Genomic DNA, 17502 nt, shown 5'->3' on the forward strand with positions numbered 1-17502 from the left:
CGTCCTCTGATTCAGCCTATTGGGGGAAGGTAAGAATATAATAAAATTCAATTTATATAATTTACTATTATTCTTATAATGTTTACTAACTTTGTGTTTGGTATTTAGGTTTTATCCATAAAAAATTGCATCAAAGGCCATCACTACCACCATTAAGCAACAATTTGGTGAGCCATGGCTAACATGGGGGGGGCAATCCCAAAGGTTGATCGAGATCTATTTTTTCAACGTTTTAAGGTAATTGTTTTTTAGTCCCTTTAAAAATGCTTATATTTTACAATTTGGATTGATGATTGTTTTTTTGTAGAGGAAGGTCACATGGAGGGTTGAGGATGAGGAAAAAGTTAACAAAAATTTCCATACGAAGGCTTCTCACACCCTTTCACAAATGTTTAAAGTGGCTCACCAAGAAGGTAAACGACCAGAATGGATTGACAATAATGTTTGGAACAACCTCTTGGAATAGTGGAACATGCCTCTGTATCGATCCAAATGCGATACAACTAAAAAAATCGTTTGTCTAAAAAAGGTGGATGTTTGCACACCAGAGGATCCATTAGCGTGCATGAACACGTTATTCGTTTGGTATGACTTCCATATAAAATTTTGTACTAATATATGATTAATTATTACCTCCTTAATTTATAAAATGTTTTTTTTACAGACAGAGGAGCTTGACCTCTCGATCCATATTGATGAAGTGTTTCAACAAACACATACACAGAAGAGCACTGGAGATTTTGTAGATGATTGATTGAGGCGGACACATGTTAGTGTTTTTTCAACTTTTTTTTTAATTTCTTTTTCATTTACATTAATTACTATGATAACAAATATCTTTCATTTTAATAGGAAGATTTTGAAAGTAGATTCTCTCGAGTAGTATCTGAGTCACAATCTACGACTACCTCAATAGCTACTCCATTAGAAGTTGTTGAGAAGGAAAGATTAAGAAACAGTTGTTGGTTACAATCTGTAGGTGGAAGGTACAAAGGACGAGTATATGGGGTTGGATGTGTCGATCATCAGGACGACTGTGTTGATCACTACCTACAAGAAACACAAGCATCTTTTAGTAATAAGAAAGCTAATTCAGAAGAAATTGTTGAACTTAAGCAGCAAATTCAAGACATGAATGTTCAATTTCAATTCTTTCAAAATTTTATGATGCAATATCTACCACCAGAAGCAGTACCAGTTGCACAAAATATTTTTCAGTAGCCAAATATCCCGCAACCAACTCAACAAAATCAAATGCAATACAACATGATAGTAATCATGATGAACAAAAAATTTCACCTGGTCAACATTATAATAAGTATTAGCTTCTTCAAACTTTGTAATGATTTGAATTTTCTTTTATTAGATGTTTTTTTATGCTTTAATGAAAAATACATTTGAATATTTTGAACATTTAGAAATAGTATTGTATTTATGGGCATGTATGAATGTTGATGGATATTGGATATTTTGAACATTCAGAAATAATATTGTATTTTTTGGGCAGGTCTAAATGTTGATGGATATTGTCATTGAATGAATTCTGAAAACTGGAATTGCTTTCGGTATGCAGGTTCTGAACGAATTTCCAGTGCTTTCAATTATTCAAAATACTGCCTCCTGTTACATACAAATTTATCCGTATGTAATCCTACCTATGTTACATACGGATTTATCCGTATAATCCTGTCCCATGTTACATACGAATTTATCCGTATGTAATCCTGTCCCCTATTACATATGGATTTATCCGTATGTAATCCTGCCCCCTGTTACAAACGGATTTATTTGTATGTAAGTCTGTACTACGGATAAATCCATATGTAATTACATACGGATATTACATACGGATACAGAATTTGTATGTAACTGTTACCTACGACAGTTTTACATACGGATTTTTGTCCGTATGTAATTATTTTTTACATACGGATTTATTGTCATACATACGAATTTTGGCTGTATGTAATTGTAGATTTTCTTGTAGTGTAGATTGTTCCATTTTAGAAGTGACATTTTACTTATTATTTAGATTTTTAACAAGTATATGGTGAGACCTAGGGAAGATCCCCACTGGACACGAACTTAACCAAGTGGTTAAGTAAGTGTGAAGGTTCACTTCCAAAAGCAAATAGGAAAATCAAGGTAAGGTGATAGTGATGATGCATTGTGAAAATTGAAAGACATGAAAGGAAACAATTAAGATGGCCATGGCCGAATACTAAATGGAAGAACAACACAAGAACACAAAGGAAAACCGAATTATAACAAGTATAGAACACAATAATAAAGTGGCGTAATGGAAATGAAAGAAAATGATGGAAGAAGAAAGCTTATGGTGTGAAATTGAAAAGGGACACGCCACTTGAGAGCTCTCAAACTCACTCAAGATAAGACCTATTGCTAGAGTAAACAATCCTCACACAAAATGTGCAGAGTTTTCCTTCTTCAATAAATTTCAACATGAGAAATACAAGGAGTAAGGCACCCTATTTATAGGAGATGATGCCTTGGTAAACAAGAAGCAAGGGTAAGATGGTAAATGTGTAAGGGGGATACCTTTAGGGTTTGACTAAGTCAAAACCACACTTTAAGCCACTTCTTCTAGAAACTAGGTCAAAAACAAGCTAAAATGATAACTACACCCCCCTTAGTATGCTAAAGGCACATATTCTAGTCTATCTTGCTATTTGGACCCCTAAAGTGAGCTCAATTTATTTACAGCTTGTTTTATTCTTAAGAAGACTAGTAGGAAGAACATTTGATGTTCTGGTCTTTGCCCATTTCTTCTTCTGGTGAGGTCTGCTAGATCCTTGGTGGGGTTTTCACTTGAAAGTTGAGATGACTTCTCATAGTGTGAATGGTAATTTGAGTTCTTGGTCATCTCCTTGTTGGCTTGGATTGTATTAGTATTCTTCTTTCAAATTTTTAGAAATAGTTATTGATCGAGCTTAACGTGGCTTCTACCCAGCTGCATCCGAACAGCTGGGCGTTTATCCGAAGTTTTGTTATCTTGCGTTCCCAACTCGGTATTTCACCGACTATGGAAGTATTCTTTTATTTCTTTGATTTTAAACACTCTGGTCGACATCTATGGGCTTATTTATATGGTGTCCCTGGAAGAGGTCTTCTCACCCTCTTCAAATCATCCTATAAGAATTTAATGGTCGATTTATAAAATTTCGTGCCTCAGTCAAAAACCCATCTTTGCTAGATGGTTTTCCTCTGTATTGGTCGCCCAAACCTTGCTTCCATAGTGCTTGGCATCTCGAAGACTTCTCCCCAAGGGACCGGGGTATTTGCGAATTCCTAGAGAACCTCAAGGTTGTTTTTGACACATCGACGCTTTTGACGAGAGAATACCTACTGTGTTCTCTCAAAGCTTATATTGGTACACACTCTTTCCAACTTCAACTTTTGAAAAATGTTTAGATTTGTAAGTTTTGAAATTAGCTTCTTGTTTCTTTTGTAAAGAACATGCTTTCCTCGATAAGTAAAACCGAGATGGTTGAACACGTATAGCAGATGAGAGCGACCAATGATATTTTAGTATCGAAGGAGGTTGCCCCAACTAGTGTCGTTCATGTCCAATCCAAACAGGATGAATGCATCACTTCTGGGCTAGTTTGCAAGAGGACGAGATCGAAAGCTCTAGTCCCCTCCGTACACTCACACTCGGATGGTCGAGCTCTTACCCAGATGCTCTGAAAATCCAAGAATCTGCGTAGGAAGCTCGAAAGGAAAGAGTATGTTGGATCCAAGCTTTTACATCTCGACCCACAATAAATCATGTTTTTTACTGGAAGAGGATATGGCGAGGCTAAAGATTTTTGATGAAGATCGACTCTGCCACAATGCTAAAAACCTCCTCGATCAAGCTACTACACTAGTGTGCCTAGCCGATATCAGGGCGGAGGAGCGAAAGAAAACTGAAAGCAAGAGCGCTCAATAGATTGTTGAACTCCAGAAAGAGAATGAGCGCCTCCAAGTCGAGCTCGTTAAGGTCGATCATTTACGCTTGGAGTTGGTCTGCAAAACCCAAGAAGGACTTGTTTTGGCCAAGGAGAAAACTGATTTGGATAATAAAGTTAATATTTTGGAGAAGAAAATGGGAGAACGAGAAGAGGAGATGGCTTATAAAGAAACCGAGTTCTCGAAGTCAATTAACACACTAAAGGATGATGCGACCCAGTCATACATCGTCGGCTTTGAGGCTGTCATGGAACAAGCTGCCCTTGTTCACCCCTCAATGAACTTTTTTTAGCTGAGCCCATGTAAATCAGTAGTTGATGGGAAACTTGTTGGGGAACCCTACTTATTTTCACTAGTTCCTAAAATTATGAACAATATGTTTTAACTTTTATGTGCATATTTGACATTTGGACCTAGACAATACTTAAGGTCTTAACCATTTTGTATATTTTAAGCTTATGAACTCCTACAGTTATGCCTTTTAAATTGTCGACAACTTCGCCTATAATCATATAAATGAATGCGATGTTCTAAACAAAACTTACAAACTAAATTTGCTTAGGCACCAAGCATAGCATGACTAAGAAAATTATAAATTGTTGACCTGAATTTGGATAGAGTGCCCAAGATAATGGAAATGTCTTCTAGAAACAAGTTAGGTCGTCGCTGGGTTACCCCTCTAGGGTCAACCGAGTTGCTTGGTGTTTCTTCGTTGCTTGTCTTTCATTATTAGTCAATTTGATATGTAGATAACAACGTTACCGAATTAGCCCAACCTTAAGGTTCCGCTAAAACAATATGTTGAAGACGACGTCACCGAGTTAGTTTGACCTTAGGGTTTGGCTAAACGATGTGTATAGTAAGATATGTTATGAGATTAGCCCTACCTTAAGATTCTGCTAAAACGATATGTTGAAGACTACATCACCAAGTTAGCCTGACCTTAGGGTTAGGCTAAACGATGTGTATAGTTGATACGTTACCGGATTAGCTCTACCTTAAGGTCCCGCTAAAACGATATGTTGAAGGCGATGTCACTGAGTTAGTCTGAGCTTAGGGTTCGGCTAAACAATGTGTATAGTAGATATGTTACCGGATTAGCCCTAGCTTAAGGTTCCGCTAAAACGATATGTTGAATACGACATCATCGAGTTAGTCTGACCTTAAGGTTTGGCTAAACGATGTGTGTAGTAGATACGTTATCGGATTAGCCCTACCTTAAGGTTTCGCTAAAATGATATGTTGAAGATGACGTCACCAAGTTAGTCCGACCTTAGGGTTCGATTAAATGATGTGTATAGTAGATACGTTACCGGATTAACCCTACCTTAAGGTTTCGCTAAAGCGATATGCTAAAGGCGACGTCACCAAGTTAGTTCAACATTAGGGTTCGGTTAAACAATGTGTATAGTAGATAAGTTACCGATTTAGCCCTACCTTAAGGTTCCGCTAAAATCATATGTTTAAGACGACGTCACCGAGTCAGTATGACCTTAGGGTTCGGCTAAATGATGTGTATAGTAGATATGTTACAGGATTAGCCCTACCTTAAGGTTTCGCTAAACTGATATGCTGAAGACGACGTCACCGAGTTAGTTTAACCTTAGGGTTCGGCTAAACGATGTGTATAGTAGACATGTTACCGGATAGCCCTGCCTTAAGGTTCTGCTAAAATGATATGTTGAATACGACGTTACCGACTTAGTCCAACCTTAGAGTTCGGCTAAACGATGTGTATAATAGATATGTTACCGGATTAGCCCTACCTTAAGGTTCCGCTAAAATGATATGCTGAAGATGACATTACCGAGTTAGTCTGACCTTACGGTTTGTCCAAATTGTCCACTTGTAGAAATTGTTGACGGGCGAGTTGGTCTGATCTTAGGATTCGGCAAAGTCGTCTGATCTAAAAAATTGTTTGTAATGTAGTGCAAGAATAGCAATAAAAACACCCTAGTTATTACAGGGAAAAGAGTGTCATCATGAAAATTTTCATTAAAGTAGTTAAATTGTTCTTCAAAGTAGTAAAATAAAACTTAAAACTAAAAGTGTACCATGTTCTTGGGATTACTCCTCCGTCGAGAATTTCCAGTCAATATGCTATGTTTCCCAACACTTATATGATTCTGTAAAGTATAAATATTTGGTGTTGTACTACCTTTTATTGGTGAGCTATGATAGGACATCAACATAATCATTCATCATTCTCGACGCATGAGTTATGGCAAAAGTGTTTGATCTTTGTTGTATGTATTTCCTTTTTTTTTTTCCTTTTTTTTTGCCCATAAAGTTAAAATTGAATTACACACTATGAATAATAATGTTTACTGGAATAGTGATAGTAGACCGTGAACTAGTACACCAAGTAAGTTCCCAAGAAAGAGAGATCGATCATCAATGGACGTGCTTAAATACCAAGTCTTTCCTTGCCAGAACTTTTCTAGACATGCACTTTTACACTACTACGTCGTATATCCAGTAACAAGAATAATTTATTTTTGATGTGTGAGATCATGATAATGATGAAGCGACATCTCAGTCTCTACTGTTGAAGATGGAGGAAGCTTCTTCTCTACTCAGTCATTGTGTGTGTTTGATGAAGAAAATAGCTAGTTTGCTTTGAAGTTGTAATGGGTTTAGATGATCTTGTATTTAGGCTTGTGTATGTGTAAGGTTGCCTTTTGCTACATGACCTATCCTAGATGCCTAATCAAGCTTAGATCAAGCACATGAAGTGGTTAAAAGTTTTTCAAAAAGTTTTTTAGAGTTTTCTCCAAAAATCAAGATACTGCACAAAAATAAATCTGTTTGCTTGAAAAACAATAGATTTATTTTTGTTATGCTAAAAGGATTTTCGAAATTCGGTTAGGGCACCAAAGGTACAACTCACTCAGTTATTTCAGTTAGCTGAGTTGGCAGTTTTCCTAAAATAAATCTGTTTGTTTTTAAACTGAATATGTTGTTTTCATAACAGCTTTTCAACTGTTTTTTGAAAAGTAGTTAGAAACTATTTTCTATATAAAGAAAAGCTTCTCTCACATGAAAGGTTGTTGAGCAATCACGATTTTGACAGAGATTAAACACTTTCTGTGTGAGAAGAAGGATTGAATTGAGTTTTTGAAAGGTTTTCCAAAGGGACCTTCAAGTGTGCTTGTTCTAGGAAAACCTTGATCTTGGTGAAGGTGCTGGTGCAGTTCTGCAGCAATTGAACTACTAGTTTTGAGTTCTTGCATCTTCTTTTCAGGTGTTATCTTTCCTTTATTCCTTCTTGTAAAAGGTGTAAGTGTTAGCACTAGTGCATAAATGTAAAATAAATGCGGCTATTTTACATTTACAAATGCGGTCATAGAACCGTATTTGATCAGCACGCATTCGTAAATCGGGCATATACAAATGCGGTCATAGAACCGCATTTATAAATTAGATTTACAAATGCGGTTACTTAAAATAACTGCATTTGTATATTATTCTGAATGAGGGATGAGGGTTAGGGGTTTAGGATTTACGAATGCGGTCTTGGTAAAAACCGCATTCATAAATCACATTTACAAATGCGGTCTTGGTAAATGACCGCATTTGTAAATAGGGAATTCACATTTACAAATGCGGTTTTGGTAAATGACCGCATTTGTAAATAGTGTTTTTTTTTTAAAGTGCAGTTTGTATTGAGCATAAACCATATAAATTAATAACCTGCATAATGATCAAACCCAGCCAGACAAATACAGAAATATAGTAATCAATTGAGATCATCAAAATGTACATTTACAAGTAATCAAATTACATATAATAAAACCACTATTGTTTACCTATGCTAGAGTTATAAAAATTTATGAAATATGTGGACCAAGAATCTCTAACATATGAAATGCCTTCCTCATTCATTGGTGTTTCTTCTGTGAATAACTACATTGCAAAGTTGACATAAATTAGTTTTTAGATATATATATGTTCAAGAATTATAAAAATGACTTAACATATATAGTACCTCTTTCCAACCAGTTTTAACACCTAGTCTTATAATGGTAATCATCCATTGCATAATGTAATAGCCACACTCATAGCTTCCTGATGCTTATTACACTATAATTCAATAAAAAGTAATATGTTAGTATATTGATAAACAATGATAATAGAGAAAGAAAAAAATTACAAACCTTTATTCTTATCCAGTTCAAATTATTTGAAATTGATCGACCTTTTAGGATGTTATATCCACGCCATGAACTGGTTAATACAAAAAACCTCGTAAGTAGATGGTTAATTAGTAACATATACAAAGTTCAGTTTATAATGTACTTACGTATCAATGATATCCTTAAAGTTTGTGGGAATCTTCTTGTGTAGGGAACAGAACCACACAACAGTCTTATCAACCATTGATAAGACAAGTAACTGCCAATGATGCTTATATCATCAATGAAAAGAGTTAGTAAATATTTAAAACATGAAATAATAATAATTGATGACATATAATTAAACTTACTCATTAATATAAGGGCATAAATAAATTTGTTTTCCCTATTTTTCCAGGGTGTTAGTGATGTATGCTTGAGTCTCAGATGAGTTTGGTCCAACGAGATTAGTATATGCAGGATCTAAGAATCCATACATATTTTCCTTCCCCTCAGTGATACAGACTCTATGCAAAAACCTACAAGTTTTTAGTTAAAGCATAATCAATAATAATTTAACATAAAGTAAATTGAATAATAGGTAAAGATACTTACATCATAAAAAATTGAATTATACTTATATTGAGCTCCTGTTTCCCATATATAAATTCTGATAAATTTGTGTTGTAAATCATCAGTGGCAGTTCAGTGTTTATTTGAAAAAATGTATTATCCCACGGAACTAGAAAAGGTTCATTGCCAATCTGAGTAGCAATGAGACGTAAGGAAGCTATAGGATCGTCAATTGGAACCTCACGCTTCTTTTCCGGACTTGGTGGCTGAAAAGGTTTCTACAAGATAAACAACATTTGTATTAAATTATATGTAATATATAAATATAAATAAAAAAAATAATATAATGAAATGAAATTATTACATGAGGTTCGGGCATAGATCGAATGAGCTCTCTGGGCCAGGCAACGAATGTCTGAAATGCATCGGCCATAGTGGTTACCTCATCTGAAGATAGTGGAACACGAGCATCAAGAAATCGTACTTTTTCAACTGTTACCTTCGCCACATCAGGGGAGAGAGGAACGTTATGTAAGGTGGTGGCGTTTTTATAGACTTTTCCAAGTGCCACCACCCGAGGAAGTTTGCCGCCCACTACCAGTAGCTCACAATCCTCCGTTTGCCCATTGATATCATCCCCTGTTGGAGGAGCCGCACAACTCCCCTTTGTGCTCTTGGGAGTGGGACTAACAAGGGGTTCAATCGGCTCAGCACAATCTTGTTGCGATAGAAACTCTTGTCGCATTCGATCATTCTCCTTTCTCATCTCTAGCCGCATCAAATCAGTCTCCTTCCTCATCTCCTCCATTAATTCTTCACGTATCTTAGTCTTCATTTGAGTTTCGTTCTCTTTGGAGGAGGAGGATGACTGTCGTTCTGAAACTCCAAAATATAGTTTAATTTCGACCCCTTGTCCAGCTGCACGAACACGACCAGAGTGCTCAGGTCGTCCAATTGCTTCAACCAGGATATCGTGACGACCTTCAGCAACACATTTACAGTCGGATTCCAAGGAATCCTGCAAGAGTACACAAAAATCATATTTTCAAGCATTAATATAATTAATGCTTTAAAATAAATGAAAATAAAAAAAAATAACTTACAATTTTTTCGATGATAACCCCGGATTGCTCAGAACTTGGTGCACCCGACTTTTTAATTCGGGCCCTCTTCCATTTTACATGGCGAAAAGGTGGTGATGGAGGAGAAGTGACCCCTGTTTCCACATTCTCAGACAACGTCCCCTGTTGAGATTTCTCCTTTTCCACCATCAGTGTTTGCTTAAGTTTCGATACCCCGAACGAGACATAACGTGCGGGGTAAGATTCTTCAAAGCTATCTCTTGAGCTTTCTTCCGACGATCCTGTCATAATTGAAATAAACAAACTGAAGTAAATAAGATAAACTTATTAATGTTATATAAACAAAAAACTTACTTCATTTACCATCCAAGCCTCATTTTCACGGCTTTCTCTAAAAAGACGCCATGTCTCTTCATCAATATGTTTGTACTTTAAACATGGATTTTCGTCTTTAAGGTCGCCAAAAATGTATCTCGAAGTCAGTCTTGACTTAAAGGTACGAAATTTGAGTCCGATATTGGATATAATCTTTGATCGAAGCGGTTCCACATCAGGAATTTCAAAGTTTGCCTGCAAAATAACACCAGCAAATTAAAATTAATCAATGAATATTAAAAAGCATTATATCAAAATGTAAAGCTTACCAGAACATCCTCCCAGATCATGTTACGGTCGACCTCTGACACCTCATCCCATGAATTAATCAGAATGGAGAGCCTCTCATGAGAAACAACTCCAAGATAGCTCATAAACTCATCTGCCTTAGGACCAAAAGCCACTCTAGTGTTGACGTCAATGTCAACACGTGTCTTCTCACCAGCAGCACGTCTCAATGCGAGACACTTCAATCTAGTAGGTCCTCTGCTACCTCGTCCGGATCGAGATTTGAGTGGGGTCTGATCGTCATCCATGTCTCTGTTAAAAAAATTAGGTAACAAACATTAGTTAATCTGCATCGAATTAAAATCTTATAAAAATAATACATAAAAATGTAAATAAAAAATGCTTATTTACAAGTTGCATGGGGGTTGAAAGTCCATATGTAAATTCCTTCACTGTGGTCTTTACGGGTTGCATGTACATCATCAACTACATCGTCATCTTTATTAATTATCTTTGGTGTGAATGAACAGGGGTCACCATTTTCAATATCATCTATGGTCTCCCCTTGTTTTTTGTCGTATAAAATGACATACCAATGTTCTGACGTAGGATCTTTCACGTAGAAAACTTGAGATGCTTGTTGAACCATTATAAATGGCTCATCTCGATACCCTATCTTTCGAAAGTCCACTAGTGTGAATCCTGAATCATCAATTTTAACCCCACTTTTATTGTCAACCCATTTACACTTGAAAACTGGAACGGAAAACTTAGTGTAGTCAATCTCCCATATCTCTTCTATAAACCCATAGTATGCCATTGATCCAAGTACTGGATTTGTATCTTTCGAAGTCGAAAACTGCATTGACTCGGCTTCAAGAGTAACACCAGAATTTTGAACTGTACTCTTTTCATCCATGGACTTCGTGTAAAATATACAATTATTCACTTCGTACGCTGTACATGAGATGACATCAAACTTCAATCCAGCAGTCAACCAGGTCAAGGTCTCTGATGCCGTTGAATCATTGAACACCTCGTCTTTAAACCAAGGCATGAAAGTTCTATTATGTTCCATCAAGACCCATTTCTCTGCTTGTCTTGGGTTATTTGCCTTCACAATGGCTTTATGAGCTTCTATGTAAGGTACAACTTCATCTGTGTTATTCAATATGTACAAATGTGCTTGCAAGACTTCTGATCGAGATTTGCTTACAATATTCACACCACGTAAACATTTACTTGTAGAACGCCTGTGGTGCCATGAATTAGCTGGAACACCTGTTGGATTTGCTTTTGTCATGTACTCTGAACAAAATTCAATACTTTCTTCAGCTATGTACCTTTCAATCATTGAAGCCTCTGGACGATAATGATTTTTCACATAACCTTTCAAAATTTTCATATACCGCTCAACAGGATACATCCATCTTAAGTACACTGGTCCACACAATCTAACCTCTCTTACCAGATGCACAACTAGATGAACCATGATGTCAAAAAAGACGGAGGAAAAAACATCTCCAATTCACACAAGATAACAACAATTTCATTTTGAAGTTCATCTAGTTTTGAGGGATCAATGACTTTACAACAGATGGAAGAAAAGAATGAGCACAAACGGGTTATGGTATGTCTAACATTTTTTGGTAAGATCCCACGGATAGCTACCGGCAACAACTGTTGCATCAAGATGTGACAATCATGAGACTTCAACCCAATTAACTTCAAATCTTGCATTGACACTAGGCTCTTCACATTTGAGGAATGTCCTTGTGGCACTTTCACACCTTTTAGACATTGACAAAAACTAATTTTTTCATCTTTTGACATTGTGTAACAGGCTGGGGGCAAATATGTATGCTTACCCATTTCTATGGGTGCCAACTCGTCGCGTATGTTCATCTCAATCAAATCTAAACAAGCATTTAGACCATCCTTCGTCTTCCCGTTAATGTTAAGAAGTGTACCAATTAAGCTATCACACACATTCTTCTCAACATGCATTACATCTATACAATGTCTGACTTCTAAGCTCGACCAGTACGGAAGATCAAAGAAGATTGATTTCTTCTTCCAAATATTTGTCACAGATGACTTTTTTTTTTACTTACCGAAGGTGTGGTCTATGTTATTTACCTTTTCGTAAACCTCAACACCAGTTAATGGAGTTGGTGGACCACTACCCTCTTGGTGTCCATTAAAGGCTTTTTTCAACCTCTGGTAAGGATGATGACTTCTAAGAAACCTCTGATGCCGAAGATATACTGTTTTCCTTCCATGTTTCAATTGTTGAGAAACAGTGTCTTCTTCGCATATTGGACACGCTTTGTGACCCTTAACACTATAACTTGATAAGTTACCATATGCCGGAAAGTCATTGATGGTGCAAAATAACATGGCATGAAGCTTGAAAGTTTCATTAGCAAATCCATCAAATACTTCAACACCCTGATCCCACATTAACTTCAAATCTTCAATTAGGGGACTTAGATAAACATCAATATCATTCCCTGGCTGTTTCGGACTGGATATCATCATAGACAACATCATGTATTTTCGCTTCATGCACAATCCAGGAGGTAAGTTGTAAATAACTAGTAATACAGGCCATGAACTGTGATTTATACTCATATTACCAAACGGATTCATTCCGTCTGTAGCTAAACCAAGTCGGATATTTCTTGATTCTTTACCAAACTCTGGAAAGTCATCATCAAATTTCTTCCATTGAATAGAATCAGCTGGATGTCGGTACAGCTGGAGCAATTCCGTGAAGCTTTTATCAGTCCATCCGTTTATTGCCTTCAAATTCATCAATCTTAACACCGCCGACAACCGTGTGAAGTTAGTTGATCCAGGATACAAAGGAGTCTCTGCATCTTTTGACATACTTCCATATCCATGCGCTTTTGCAAAACACTCAGCTCCCACATCACGAATCATGTCCTCCAATCGATCATCATCTCCATCATCGTGTACTGCTTCATCCATGGTAGAACCCACATATTCTTCAGTTACGGAAACACGTGGTAAATTTAATAATTCACCATGCCATGTCCAAGTTGTATAAGATCGAAGAAACCCATCACATAGCAGGTGTTCCCTCATGATATTCACATCCAGTATCCTTCCATTCAAACAGTTAACGCACGGACACCTGATCTTTGCTCCATCATGACCACTAATAATCGCGTTACGCTGCGCAAATTGTATAAATTCCTCTACTCCCCTTTCGTACTCATCACTTATACGAACAACATTAATCCAACCTCGATCCATTATATATTCTGGAATAGTTAGGATTTTCTAATAATTAGTATTCTATCTCACACATTTGCCGAGGGTCGAACACCCCCAGACTCAATCCAAACACGATAATTCTATTCTAAAAGTAACAATAACTAACATAACATAAAACTTTTATTAAAATGTAATTAACAACTAACTAATTATATAATATGAATTTAAGAAAATACAAATTATATAATACAAATTTATATATAATAATATATAAATTAGTTGTTTCCGTAACTAATTTATTAAATTATATATAAATTATAATAAACAAAAATTCAAAATACACACAAATATATAAATTATTAGTTATTAGTTATAAATTCCAAGTTGTATTAGTTATTAGTTATATATATTATAATACAGAAAAATATAAATTCAAAATATTAAATAAAAATTCAAAAAAATTTAAATACAACACCAACCTTTCTGTCGTGAACAAGCTTGATGGTGATCGGAGTGGCAGAGGCACAAGACAAAGTCGAAGCCGGCGGCGGAAGCGGTGGCGGTGGCAGAGCAGGAAAACACCAGCGAAGACCAATGGAACAGTAACCTAAATGCAAATGCACAAACGAAGTTAGGAAACGAAAATGCCAATGCCAACGAAGTGAATAATGAATTATGCGAAAACGAAAAACGAAAACGAATGAATGAAACTGAAACTTACAAAATGCAGAGAGAAGAAACTGAAACTAAGCGCAAGAACGTGGAAATGAAGAGCGGAGAAGAAAGTGAAAGTCTGAAACTAGTGGCGCGCTTCAAATTTTTAGGGTAAAATTGATTTACAAATGCGGTCTTTAATATGACCGCATTTGTAAATCAATGTGCAATGATTTACAAATGCGGTCTTTAATATGACCGCATTTGTAAATCATTGCACATTGATTTACAAATGCGGTCATATTAAAGACCGCATTTGTAAATCATTGGCATTGATTTAGAAATGCGGTTTTACTCTAGAACCGCATTTTTGTAAATCAATTTAATTTTAAAAATGCCACCGCGTTTTTTACAAATGCGTTTAAGCGCAAAGCCGCACTAAATAAAGGGTCGTTGTTTTTATATTTTGTACTAGTGTAGTCACTCTTTGATAGGGTTTCTTGGAGTGCAAGGTGTGCTGAAATAGGGTTTTTCAACTTTGGTTGTATTGTTCTTGTAGGTTTCAAGAACTGCTGTGTTGTAATTGTTTGGAATTGGTTTTAGGTGTATTTCACCTTGGAGTGAGGTGAGGATGTAGCTCTTTATGAGTGAACCAGTATAAACCGTGCTTGCATAAATTTCCTCATCTCTGCACTCGTTTCTGGTTTTGGTTTAATCTACCAAGAACGAAATCTGTTCATTTGAAATTAAACCTGTTAATTCTGGGCTTAATAAAAACTGTTATTCTTGATCTGGAAAAGTTCTCTAATCATAAACAAAGCTTTTGAATATAAGTTTGTAATTGGTTTAAGGACGAACAGTTTTCTTCATTAAATCCTTGATAAAGATTCATTGTCTTTGAAGCCTTGTGTTGAATAAATTTGATTGTTCTTTTGGTATATTCTATGTTCTTCAAAACTGTTAAAAGTGAACCAATCTAATTTTGCTATCTTTCATTGCTTGATCTCAATTCTAATCTAGATAAGTTATGTTTGTGTTAAAGTGTTTTGAAGAATCAATATGTTCTTTTTCCTCAGTTAAACTGTAAAACAGTTTGGGTTTGCGAAAATTTTATAACTTCAATTCACCCCTCCCCTCTTGAACTTAGACACTAATAGACCCAACATCTACTGGGTACTATAAAAATTATGGTTTGGGAAAAGTGAAAGAATAGAAGAAATATTGTACTATGACCACTCCCAAGTGATTTTTTATAACTTAAACAGAGAGATTAAAATTAAATAAAACATCTCATAAATTTATGACTGATATCTCATAAAATTTGTTTAACCTTATTATTTGGATTAAATCTCACCAATTACAATTAAATATTTTTGACAACATCATAAAAATAATAATAATTTATGTTATCTTTAGAATAATATGATAAATGATTTAATTAATAGCAATTATATTTGTTATCCTCATAATAATATCACCACAAACTTAAATGATAATAATCATTTATGTTATCTTCAGAATAATATGATAACAAATTTAAATATATCTGTTATTTTCATAATAATATGATAACAAATTTAAATAATAACAATTATATTTGTTATCTTCGTAATAATATCACAACAAATTTAAATGATAATAATAATTTGTGTTATCTTCATAATAATATGATGACAGATTTAAATAATAACAATATAATTTGTTATCTTTAGAATAATATCATAACAGACTTAAATGAATAATCACTTATGTCATCTTCAAAATAATATGATAACAGATTTAAATAATAACAATTATATTTATTATCTTTAGAATAATATGATAACAAATTTAAATATATCTGTTATTTTCATAATGATGTGATAATAGATTTAAATAATAACAATTATATTTGTTATCTTCAGAATAATATCACACCAGATTTAAATAATAATAATCATTTGTGTTAATCTTCAGACTAATATGATGACAAATTTAAATAAGAACAATTATATTTGTTATCTTCAAAATAATATCACAACAGACTTAAATGATAATAATCATTTATGTTATCTTCAGAATAATATGATAACAAATTTAAATATATTTGTTATTTTCATAATAATATGATAACAAATATATTTGTTATCTTCAGAAAAATATCATAATAGATTTAAATGATAATAATCATTTGTGGTATCTTCAAAATAATATGATACCATATTTAAATATATTTGTGATTTTCATAATAATATGATAACAAATTTAAAATATCACAACAGATTTAAATGATAATGACCATTTATATGTCATACGTAACGTAGTTAGTGAGATCAGTTTTACTTGCCCTACGGTGGTTGCCAAATGTTCTCATCTACTATCCTGGATCGAGTCCTGAAGGTAGATTTTGGGCCAACTTTTTTCTACTGTTGCTTTGAGATGCTTTAAGTCAGCAGTGAGGGAAGCTCCACCTATTGACAAGATTCCGACAATCAAGTCAGTGAGAGCATATAAATATGAGTATAGTGTGTAGTGTATGGAATGACACTTACCTTTGTTCAGGGTCTTGAGGCCCTTTTATAATACTCGTAGATCCTGCCTTTAGGAGTTAACAACCATAAAGATATTCTATTAATTTATTTTAGGGGTGTTGGCAGAGCATTTTCTCTTACTGTTTATTTTCATCAGATTTATAGCAAATATTTGTGCCTAATTGATTCAGTTATACATTCAGTTGTTTTATAGTTGTTGCCCATTTTTTGATATATTTTGCCAACCGCTTGGGCTGACTCCATAACAGATCATTAGGCATGTTATCGTTTGGGCTGAGTTAAGTATTTAGATTTTTAAGCTAGGCAGACCAAAATGGTATGCTTAAGTGTTCGGGTCGGGCCCCGAGCACGTTCCACCAGTATAACAACTAATTCTCACATTTTTTTTATAGTATTTTAGGAGTTGATGTACAAACTCCAAAGACTCCAACAAAAAGACATGACTACAGAGGAGTGTAGAAAAAAAATGGAGTTACTATTGATGAGGACAATAATTAGAGAAAAACCTATAATAACAATGGCAAGGTTCCAAAGTAGCGTTAATCACACCGTTCGGGATAAAGTTCAACTATTACCTTATAATGATTTAGTTTAAGTATGTGTGAGGGTAGAACAACAACTTATAACAAAATCTGCTATAAAAGGGACCACCCAAACACATCCTATTCTAAGAGACTACAAGAGGGAGGGTTAGCCTCCAAATCTAAACATGAGTTCCCACCCACATGA

This window comes from Phaseolus vulgaris, chromosome 8 (genome assembly GCF_051622355.1).
Source record: "Phaseolus vulgaris cultivar YP4 chromosome 8, ASM5162235v1, whole genome shotgun sequence".
Taxonomy (NCBI): Eukaryota; Viridiplantae; Streptophyta; class Magnoliopsida; order Fabales; family Fabaceae; genus Phaseolus; species Phaseolus vulgaris.